We start from the raw sequence: 12,500 nt of genomic DNA, 5'->3' as shown, positions 1-12,500 counted from the left end.
TTGATGTCATCATTCATGGAAACAAAACAGGATTTCATCCCTGTAACAGCTGACGTCATGAGTCATGATACCAAAGCCGATTTTTACATTTAGTCAAGTTTTGACTAAATGTTTTAACATAGAGCGGGAATCGAGACGAGGGTCGTGGTGTATGTGTGTGTGTGTGTGTGTGTGTGTGTGTGTGTGTGTGTGTGTGTGTGTGTGTGTGTCTGTGTCTGTGCGTGTGTACGTGTGTGTGTAGAGCGATTCAGACCAAACTACTGGACCGATATTTATGACATTTTACATGAGAGTTCCTGGGAATAATATCCCCGGCCTTTTCTTTTTCTTTTTTTCGATAAATACCTTTGATGACGTCATATCCGGCTTTTTGTAAAAGTTCAGGCGGCACTGTCACACCCTCATTTTTCAATCAAATTCATTGAAATTTTGGCCAAGCAATCTTCGACGAAGGCCGGACTTCGGTATTGCATTTCAGCTTGGTGGCTTAAAAATGGCACCCGTTTAATGAACCAAAAGAAAAGATGGTTCTACCAAAGAAATAGATGCTTTCACCAAAAGAAAAGATGGTTTGAGTGACAAAGAATTAAAGTACCAAAAAAAATTTTGAAGCGCCAAAAGAATTGCTGTCTGAACAAAAAAATAAAATAAACTGGCAAAAACAAATACTCAGGCAAAAGAAAATATAATCAGGCAAAAGATTGACTACTTCAGGCAAAAGAAAATATAGTTCAACAAAAAAAATGGATAGTCATTCTCCAACACAGTGAAACACTTTGAGAGAGAGGCTGGAAATGTCAAGATTTCTCGGAGTTGTTGAGAATGACATTGTAAAGAACTGGTCTATGGAACGAGCACCAAATGCAACCGCAGAGCACACCGAGATTGCCGAAGCACCACATCGCACACTGAAAATGTGGACAACAGCGTTTCAGTGGGCAAAGTCAACAGCTGAGTCGCTGAAGACTGGGAACACGATCTTCGTGGGATCTTCAACCCTGAAAAAGGAGCTCAAGACTGCCATCCGAGAGACCGAAGAAAAGGTTGAATCATCGTCCTGGGCTGACTTCGAGGAGTATGCCACATGTCGGAGTGGAAGATTACGATCAACGAAAACAATCAGTTTTTCTGCAACTGTCCGGAGTTCCTCAAGTGCTACGTGTGTCTTCATTCCATGGGCATTGAGATTCGTCTGGAGGTGACCAACCCCCCTGCCCAGGCCAAGACCATCCCAATCGGCCAGAAGCGAAAGCGCGGGCGCCCAAAGCTGTCGAGACCAGCGCTTATCAGGCAGTGAACACACTGATCTTGACTGCTCTGTACACTGATTTTATCATTTTCATTTAACTTTCTTTGGACGTACAATTATGATTATGTTGATATGGAGTGACATTATTTTGTCTCTGAAAGTACACTAAACTTTATTTTTTGCTGACAGTAGCTATTTTGTTGTTGAAATAATTCGGTTTTATGTTGAGAATTCTGTTGCAAGTCTCATTTCTTTTTTTGGTAGAATCAATCAGTTTTTTGCTAGAAGCATCTATTTTGTGGGTGGAAACATCCGATTTTTTGTTGGAATATCTTTTGCTAACTAAACAATTCTTTTGGTGAAGGCATCTATTCTTTTGGTGATTTAATTTAATTAATGACTTTGGTCATTAAAAATCTGAAAATTGTAAACAAAATGATTTTTTTATAAAACGATTCAATTTTACGTTTATCTTATTCTTCATCATTTTCTAATTCCCAAAACATATACATTTGGTATATTTGGATTAAAAACAAGCTCTGAAAATTAAAAATATAAACATTATTATCAAAATAAAATTTCCGAAATCGATTTAAAAACACTTTCAACCTATTCCTTGTCGGTTCCTGATTCCAAAAACATATAGATATGATATGTTTGGATTAAAATCACGCTCAGAAAGTTAAAACGAAGAGAGGTACAGAAAAGCGTGCTATCCTTCTCAGCGCAACTACTACCCCGCTCTTCTTGTCAATTTCACTGCCTTTGCCACGAGCGGTGGACTGACGATGCTACGAGTAAACGGTCTTGCTGAAAAATTGCATTGCGTTCAGTTTCATTCTGTGAGTTCGACAGCTTGACTAAATGTTGTATTTTCGCCTTACGCGACTTGTTTTCTTGTTAACCTTATGAGGTACGGTAATACAGCAGGAATCAATTGCCGTGGACTTCGCAAAATCCTTTTAGCGTTGATCTAGCGATTTTGACCTCCCCATTAGCAGAGAAAACCTTCCTTACATCATCAACGTCAACACTTTCGATTCGCCTCTCGTAAGCTCAGTGATCTCTGAACATGTTTTCCGGTGATCTGAGGCCAGGTGAAATGTAGTAGGCCCCTACCGTACCTTAATCCGTCGTTCGGCTGAGGGGTCTGTGCGGAAAACGCCACGCTACTGTATTTTCTAGTTCGCATCGATATTACTCCCGGAAATGTCGTTGGGTCCGTAAAGTGTAGCAACGGAACTTTGACAAATAAAGAGAATGAACAAGGAAGGGATGGAGTTTGAGGCGAATTAAGAACGAAGCAACGATCCTGCCAGGCAAGCTACCAAGCAAGCTGAAATCAGGTTATGCACGGTTTGACCACCCACCCATCCATTTCTACAGAGTACGTACGTTGACAAACAGACAGACCAACTAATATCCCGACAAAGACACAGCCTTAAACCTGGATCTAAAGCCCCGTACCACCCAGACAGACAGACAGTTGTGAGAGATGCACGCATGCACGGAGGTACACATGCACACACGCAGGCATGCACACACAGAGATACACACAGAGATAAACACACACACACACCTACATACACGCACCCCCCCACACACGCACGCATACACACACACACACACACACACACACACACACACACACACACACACACAGAGAAAAGAAAACGCGCATGCACGCACACACCCACAGGGGTTAAACGAAAAATCCACAAACAAACAAACAAACCACCCACCATTCGACGCTAAGTAAAAAGAAAGAAGAAGAGTTAGATGAAGAATAACACCACTACCACCACCACAACCGCCACCCCCACAAACAGACACATCGTAATCATCCTAACGAACAAAACACAGAACTCAAACTCAAACTTTATTTCAAAAGATTTGCAGTATAAGACCCCTGCATGGAGGCTCTATCATGACTATTTTTAGCAATTCATAAGATGCTGACCGCATAGGGGTCTTAGGTTACTAGAAGTTGAAACTGACTCTCACTCAATAACCTCTTCACTTTATTTGACATACTCTATAAAACATGCAACGATAATTATAAATGTCAATGAATGAAAATAAGAAAACCATTTATTTTACTTTCTTTGGGTTTCTCGCGATTGTTTGGTTCCCATCCTTTCTACGTTCAAACTGTATATGTTTTTGGTCTGAATTCACACGATTTCGTTTCGATTTATATCAGTGATCTTGCATGGAAAAAGCAGAACAGTTAAATAAAAGATTGAGCGCTGCAACTAAAACTGCACCAGAAATACGTAAGGTCCTTTTTCTGCCATAAAAAAAAGTTTAATCGCAGAATTGACGGCTTTTGGGACAAGAAGCTTCAGAAATATGAATATCCCCCCATTTGGCTACATTCTGTGATGACTTCATATTTTTGTTATTTGCTTAGTTTGTTACTGTTTTTAGAAGTATGCGTTCTCCAATAACTGCATTTAATTGTTATTGTTAATTGTAAATTTGTTACAGTGTGTGTTTATCTCTCTATTCAGCTGAGTTTTTTTTCATTGTTATTGTCTAAGTTTGTTATCGTTTATTGTTTACGTTTTCTGGTAACTTCTTTTAGATTGATAGATAGTTTGTTACTTTGCGTCTTTGTCTGCATTCTACGGTCAGTACATTTCATAGATATTCGCTTGTTTAAGACGTTAAGAGCTGGATTCACTGGTCCGAAACTTCTACCTTTACAAATCCACATAAGTATTATTCTCAGGGCATTTCTTTTTGCTAGAATGCTTTTGAACGATTTGAGCTAAGCACACATTCGTTGGTAGTGATTTTTCCCGGGAGCGCCGCCTGCAGTGGTGGGTGACGTCAGTGCGGTGACGCTCTTTAGGTAACATCCACGGTTGACGTAAGTGATGGTCAGACATCTTGGATTGCTGGAGCACATCGACTGGCATTGCTCCACCGTCACCGTGCCCGTGATGTCAGAGTAGATGTCATTGTTGGCGACGTCATAATTCGGATACGTCACAAACTCGTCCTGCAGGTTCTCGCTCGAGCATGCTAAACAAATCGGACACAATTGGAATGTTACTGTACAATACCGATTCATCAAACGTGTGACCACTCTACGATTAACGGCGGGTGGGGGGGGGGGGGGGGGGGGGGTTGGGGGGGGGGGGGGGTTGGGGGGGGGGGTTGTAAAATTGAGCAAATCAACCTATGAATCGATCAGTCACCCAAGCAGGTCAGCAAGCAAGCAAACAGGCGCTTAGTTTGGCATTTAAAGACAGACAAGAAGTCAGACACACACACACACACACACACACACACACACACACACACACACACACACACACACATACACACACACACACACACAGAGAAAAACACACATATTGAAAAATATACATACATCATACATGCAGACGCACGCACGGAGAAAAAAAAGGTGCGTCAACACAGAGACGGACACATACAAGGACTCATGTACAATGAAAACATTAGATCTCCTGAAATTAAAATAATTCATAATTCACTCTTTAAAAAATCATAAGGTCTAACAAAGGAAAAACCAGATAAGTGTTTTGATCAAAACATCTTTACGAAACAGGACCTGGACCGGGTGGAATTACGCAGGGGACGTCTTCATTGGGGGTGTTGTACTGCACATGAAAAAAAAACCAACTAATTAAATGGCAAAATAACTTACTTTGCACGCAGGTTTTGTTACTTTTGGAGTAGTAGTACCCATGCGTACACACACAACGTTGACCGTAGCATCCTGAATTGGGCACAGTGCATTCGGCGAAAATGCTGCAAGCCTTACTGACCCAGTCTGTGACTGAAAGAAACACACACACACAACACACAATGAATCGAACCAACAAAGAAACATACGCGTCGAGAATGACCAAAACCTTGCCGAGTCTGGCAAGCATTATTGATAACTTTTGTTGTGATACGGACTCCCATCTCCCACCCTTCACCCCAACTCCATCATACATAACAAGCAAGAATATCGTCGAATTGTGGCACAACTTGTTTCTTGGCGATTTTGATGTTTCTGTACTTTAGACTAAGTAAATCAAACTCCTTGAGAAACAATCTCAAAAATACGGTGACAATACGATACCTAACATACTTTTATCTGTCTATCCATACCAGGTACCAATATAAACACTATTTCATGAACGTTCGAGGGATTTGCTGCCAATGAACGAACAAGAAGAAGATGAAGAAGAAGGAGAAGAAGAAGACGAAGAAGACGAAGAAGAAGAAGAAGAAGAAGAAGAAGAAGAAGAAGAAGAAGAAGAAGAAGAAGAAGAAGAAGAAGAAGAAGAAGAAGAAGAAGAAGAAGAAGAAGGAGAAGAAGAAGAAGAAGAAGAAGAAGAAGAAGCTGTACTTACCCACGAGAAATCCAACAGTCCCCGGTAAATCAAAGCCTGGACTCGATGGCGTCATGATTTGCGAATGGCCCCTGCACATTTTCGACTCCTCGCTGTAGGTGAAGGTCACGCAGACTGATGACGCCATACAGCGGCGCGCGCAGCTGACATCGGAGAGGCCACTAAAGACGAAGACTAGATTGTTGTTGAAAACCCGACCCGCTATGTCCGAATTCATTTTAGCCAAGTTAAGTTTGGTGCTGGTTACTGAATCATGTGTCAAAAGCACCAGAAACAAGACGATTCCTTGGAAAACCATGGTTGAATGCGTTGACTACCACTGACCTAATTATAAAGTGTTTCTTGAAAATTCGACTTTTACAGTTATTCAAAACTCAACGTTCCCTGTGAAACGTGTAGTGTTCTTCAAAAATGAGACTGGATCTGTTACTTGTATTGCATTCCTGAAAACTCAAATGTCTCTGTTGGGAAAATAGATTTCTCACAAATTCGACTTCCACTGTTGTAGGTACTCTAGCTGCTTCCTGAAAGTTCTACTGTCTGTGTAACGAGTATATCATTTCTTGAGAATACGATTGCCACAAATGCAGTGGGTCTTTTTTTCAGAAGCTTACACGCAACGTTTGCAACAAAGGTTGTCTCTACCACACGATGTTTAAAGGCTATACAATGGGAACGAAGCGTAACAGATTAAATGATGAGTCCACAGTGCTGAAAGGCTTGTGACCCAGCGAAGTCTGAAGGTCAGTGTGTCGGGGTCCGGGTCTGGGTCTGGACCTGTGTTTGAACTGATCTGCATAAAGAGGTTTCACACTTCCATCACCGGGTAAATCAACAAACGATAAATGTATTAACATATCTAGCAATAGATACATGAAATACCTGCTTGAGCCTTTATTTCTCATTGTTCTGTATTTGAATAAATATGATTTATTGGGGAACTGTTTTGTTATGCAAGCTCATCAGCTGATCTGTTAACAATGCACCAGACATGTTCTAATAAGACGGGTACAGCGGATACACTACAACCTAACATTTGTTACTTTTGTGTATAAGAGTATGTATACAGAAATGTGGAAACGTTGAAATGAAAGAGAAAGAATCTAAATAGACGATACAAAGAAAACGAAAACGAAAAAGCCAACAAACAAAAAATGAAAAAGAAGAGAGCGATATTTCCGAAACTGTAAACAACAACAACAACAACAACAACAACAACAACAACAACAACAACAACAACAACTCACGCGTACATATCATGCGCAAAACGTTTGGAGAAATACTATCAAACGCTTCTAAACAACAACGCATTTAACACCAAGGGCGTCAAAATCATCATAATTACTGACTCACATGGATGGCCAATGTAGATTTCGTTTTTCAAAACGAGCCCTAGCACAGCGCTGGTCGGTTTTCTGAATGATGTAAATATTAGTTAATGCTCGAGCCTGAGGAAAGCACGTGAATCAAGTTTTCATGCACGGATTGTTGAAGGTGTGGTTCGTTTTTATGACTACGAGATATAGAAAATACTACATGGCTTGTTGTGCGATACAAGTTTTACACTATTTTGTTTTTAAATAAATAATATTTAAATGCTAGTGAAAGCGAGATTTTCAATATTTGACAAAAAACAACCATCGAGTGTAAACCTAGCTGGTATCACACAGGAAGCCATAGTTTTCTGTTAAACCTACATTTTGTACTTGTGTGCCTTCTACCTTTAAACTTCAAGACGGAGTCGGAGTGTCCAAATTGAAGTGTCTTCTTGAACCTCTCTTCCAAAATGAAATCTCTACATTTAAAAGCGAATCAAAGTGCAAAAAGACACCACAAATGGAATCAAAGTGTCACGTGTATGTTCTCAAAATTCTAACGGAGGAATGACAAAGCGCTTTGAGAATGAAGTTTGTCTCGGTGACTTTATCATTTCGAGACGAAAAAAGTCATTTCTCAGGTCCCTGCCAGACTGTAGATTGACACGTCTTCATTTACATGATATACAGACGTGTCAAGATATGGCTTAGTTATGACACGTATCTATATCTATATACGACTTGTGTGTGTCTGTCTGTGTGTTCGCTATGCACGGCCAAAGTTCTCGATGAATCTGCTTGAAATTTGGTGGGCATATTCAGGTAGACCCCGGACACAATCTGGTCGATGAAAATTTTCAACACGTGCTCACAGAGCGCAGCGCTGAACCGATTTTGGTTTTTATGGTTTTTCTGTACATCCATTCCCAGTAACTCTTCCTTATCTTCTCCAGTGTTTTGCGCGTTTATCTCCCTTCCTTCGTGTGGCGTCAATCGCGTACGGTGCGCCACTCACCCGGCGAAGCCGGCGTACGGTGCGCCACTCACCCGGCGAAGCCGGGTATTCGGCTCTACTTCTTCCCGGCGAAGCCGGTACCCGGCGAAGCGGGTAATCATCTAGTGTAGGATACATTACTATTCAAAGTCTCAAAGTCGTTTGTACGATAGATCAAAACTAAAGAACAGGAATAGATCAGATACGATGAGGTTGGATATGATCCGTCTCAAATACTTCCCATTGTGTGCTTTTGTGCTGTTGTTGTTGTTGTTGTTGTTGTTGTTGTTGAAGTACTAGTTTTGTTCTCGTTATTCTTATTATTGTTGTTTTGATTGGTTTGAATTAAGAATTTACAACATCGTCCGCCAATTCATTATTTTGTCTCTAAGAGCACATTCATAAGATTACCTTGTTGTGCTCTTTTACCAAAACATATATTTCATGGCTTTGTAAACTTGTATTTGAATAAAAACACTGTTTAAACCAAATACTTCTCACCACTATTTCCGATTCTAACTTTTGCAATCAACACATTCCATGATATAAACAGCCTCTTTAAAAATAAACTTGGATGACGTAGATGATTGCACACACTCACACACACACACACACACACACACACACACACACACACACACACACACCCACACACACCCACACACACACACACACACACACGATTTAACATCAGCTTATATGGTGAAGGTATTGGTTAATCTATAAGTCTAACTTAAAGAAGGGGTTGTCTGTTGTGGTTTAACTGCATATTTGGGTTATAAGAGTGATCTGCTATGTTGATCGACTGCAAAGGTTACTGCAGTGCACATACGGGCATCTCTTCCAAAGCCCAGGGCCGGACTAGGCAAAGAGGAGGGGGGGGGGGGGGGTTGCCAGTGGTGGTCCAGGGGGATGTTCCTCTGCCCCTTGTGCGGATCAGGGGGCGAAGTCCCCTGAAGCTGAAGGGTAGGTCATATTCTGAGATAGGAAAATGGTCGCTCCTTGCATGAAACGGCATAAAATAAACAATACATTTTTTTAAAATAAGTGAGGTACATGTTTAGGCTTGGGGGGGGGGGGGGGAGGTTGCGCAACCCCCATAACCCCTCCGGTAGTCCGGCCCTGAAAGCCCATAAAACCTCGACTGAGTTATTTCCGAACATCGTGTATTTGCGCTGTGCAACAACGTGGCTATGGTCTTCATTGTCAACTTCGAATTCAGTTTACTTTCACTAGCCATTTTAATCTTCATTTATTCTAGATCCAAATGTATACTCCCTTAAATTCTAATTATTTTTCCTAGGTGTAATTCTACTCAAATACAAACACTTTTACACCCGCAATAAACAGCTCTTTACCTTTATACGAAATTCTAACCTAGAATCTTCAACTGAAAAGTTCAGTGGCGCAACCTTTTCGGAGATGAATTGTCAGGCCGTTGCATGTTCTGTCCAAATCCTGGGCCGAATCTCGACTCTGGGGACTTCAAAGAACAGAAACGCTGCCTAGCTTTAGCAGAAAACCTTTTGCATCAAGTCATGCTTAAATAACGAACATTCATGCCACAAACCAATATTGTCATTTGAAACGGTGTTATTGCTGAAAACAATGAATTTCAATCAGTGTTTTTAAAGGGAACTTTCAGTCGTCGGAGTGTTACACGGAGTGTGCCGTGTTGTCCCGACAAGGTAATTTCCGGAACATAAGAGGAACGAACCTCTGTGGTATGAAAATCTCGCGTGATTCAATTTGAGTAGCACGTGATACTAGTAGTCGAGGAACGCAAAGAGCACCACTTACACCCGTTGCGACCTGAATCTGTAATGAACCCAGAAGATTTCGAATAGCAGTGACATGTTCAGCTTGAAGCAGGACGCAGGTTGTCCAACACACGAGTTAACGACCCCTTTCTATCTGCACCCTGATATTTAAGTGAGATGAATCGATCAGCCTATGTTACTGTGTGGCATCAAAAACTGGCGTTTTCCCATACCCCTGATTTTAGAGGGTGAAGAAGGTACGATACAAATCGGACAAGCTACGTTTCTATTTCACGCACCTCACGAGGACGGCATCCATGGTAAGGTGCACAGTGTTAAATGCCATTGAACGTTCAACTGAAACCATTATCGCAGAAAACAATCTGCAATTTTCTGTGTTCTTTTTTCAATTAACACGCTCCATAACATAGTTTTCTTGGTCCTGCAAAACCTGCACTAAATGAAATTCCACCAGAGACCATACATTCTAAGTGTCTGGCACAAAGCTTGAAAGGGACTGCTGTCCTCGCGTCTGAAGGAAATGACATTAGAAAAGGAAATGGCTTCAAATCTCTTGTTCCGCCTCCATTCTGAAATGATGGTGTAACAAATCAAACTTGTATCGATTCTTTCAGAATAATTCCTTTGTTAAATTCAGGTCGATTTGCGGGCGGGTCTGTCCTTTACATATCTGTTCGTGTTCTTTGGCACAGAACGGGTGAAGGAGTGATGCCGTTGCCGCTGTTAATGTTGTTAATGGTGATGGAAGGGGCGGAGGGGGGGGGGGGGGGGGGGGGGGGGGGAATGTGGGTAGGGTGGGAATTGGGACTGCAAAATACCCAAGGTTCAATTAAAGTTAATCATTATCAAAAGAAACTTCTCATTTCCTGTCACTCAGGGTAGATAGGTGCGGGTTGGGGGTGGTGATTGTGGTAATACAAGAGAAGAGGGTGTATGGCGACGAGGACTGAAAACATCTTAATTGCGTATTAGTACATGTGTTATGCTCGCGAATTTTGATTATGCTCTTGCACCGAGTGTTACTGATCTGTCAACTTTTTGGGGCAATACACCCAGTTAGAGAAAACTGTTACAGTTGTAAATCAAAATGAACCCGTACTGATTTATGCTGAATAGTCTGGAGAAGAAGCAACAAGTCGCGTAAGGCGAAATTACTACATTTAGTCAAGCTGTCGAACTCACGGAATGAAACTGAACGCACTGTAGTTTTTCACCAAGACAGTACAGCTTCGTCAATCCCCGCGAGAAGGAAATCGCTCACCTTCCACGTGCAAAACGCAGTGAAATTAACACGCCAGAATAGCGCGGTAGCGTATTGTGCTAAGCAGGAAAGCGCGCTTTTCTGTATTCTTGTTAACTTTCGGAGCTTGTTTTGAATACAACCTATCATATCTATATGTTTTTGGAATCAGGAAATGATAAAGAATAAGATGAAATCATTTTTGGATCGATTTCTTAAATTTTGTTCGTAAGACTAATTAATCTATTTTTGTTAATTGTGATCACATTTTAAGAGTAAACATGACATATGTGTTACATCTTTAGATTCAGAATATGATGAAGAATACGATGCAATCAATTCTAAATCTGTTTGCGAAAAAATCGATTTTAATGACAACTTTAATGAGCAAACTCATTAATTAATGTTTAAGCCTCCAAGCTGAAATGCAATACCAAAGTCCGGGCTTCGTCGAAGATTACTTGACCAAAATTTCAACCAATTTGGTTGAAAAATGAGAGCGTGACAGTGCCGCCTCAACTTTCACGAAAAGCCGGATATGACGTCATCAAAGCTATTTATTTAAAAAAATGAAAAAAACTTATGGGGATATTATACTCAGGATCTCTCATGTCAAGTTTCATGAAGATCGGTCCAGTAGTTTAGTCTGAATCGCTCTTCACACACACACACACACATACACCACGACCCTCGTCTCGATTCCCTCCTCTACGTTAAAACATTTAGTCAAAACTTGACTAAATGTAAAAACAGACAACACGAAGAGAATGAAAGAAGACCCAGGGCCTGATTACACACTTGTACTCACACACTTGTACACACACACACACACACACACACACACACACACACACACACACACACAGACCCACACACTAACCCACACACACACACAGGTCGATGCACTTTTGCTCAAATTATACAAGAATGGCATTAAGGGAAAATGCTACCAAATAATCAAAAATATGTACAATTAAGTAGATGTGCAACGCCAAGGCACTGCATACCCCAGCGAAAGACAAACCTCTCTCTCTCTCTCTCTCTCTGTCTCTCTCTCTGTCTCTCTCTCTCTCTCTCTCTCTCTCTCTCTCTCTCTCTCTCTCTCTCTCTCTCTCTTTCTCTCTCTCTCTCTCTCTCTCTCTCTCTCTCAAACACACACATACACACGAACACACACACACACACACACACGAACACACACACACACACACACACACACACACCAAGTCACACACACACACACACACCCAAGTTACACACGTACACACGTACATACATACACACTCACTCACACGCACTCACTCACTCTCTCACACACACTTCACTGTACACACAAAACACACACCCATACGCACATATAGACAGACGGACATACACACCTTTACAAACAAACACACATACACACACACATACACTTACGCACACGCACAAACACAAACCAACCCACCCTCTCTCTCTCTCTCTCTCTTTCTCTCTCTCTCTCTCTCTCTCTCTCTCTCTCTCTTTCTCTCTCTCTTTATCTCTTATACAAACAGACACACACC

At 41.3% G+C, this 12,500-nt stretch overlaps 1 protein-coding gene and 1 long non-coding RNA gene across 5 annotated transcripts in view; both read right to left on the bottom strand.

Annotated features, from left to right (window-relative positions):
• The window catches only part of LOC138964183 (receptor-type tyrosine-protein phosphatase mu-like), a 315,123-nt gene that overhangs the window by 189,262 nt on the left and 113,361 nt on the right, over positions 1-12,500 (bottom strand). The window lies entirely within an intron of this gene.
• LOC138964178 (uncharacterized) lies at positions 3,116-7,047 on the bottom strand. The gene is made up of 3 exons (XR_011455040.1): positions 5,626-7,047; positions 4,929-5,060; positions 3,116-4,279 (listed from the first exon to the last, which is right to left on the bottom strand). It is a non-coding gene; the product is annotated as an uncharacterized lncRNA (long non-coding RNA).

Source organism: Littorina saxatilis, linkage group LG4 (assembly GCF_037325665.1).
Source record: "Littorina saxatilis isolate snail1 linkage group LG4, US_GU_Lsax_2.0, whole genome shotgun sequence".
NCBI lineage: Eukaryota > Metazoa > Mollusca > Gastropoda > Littorinimorpha > Littorinidae > Littorina > Littorina saxatilis.
Note: the sequence above shows the minus strand (reverse complement) of the source record. Positions and strands in the feature narration are given on the sequence as shown.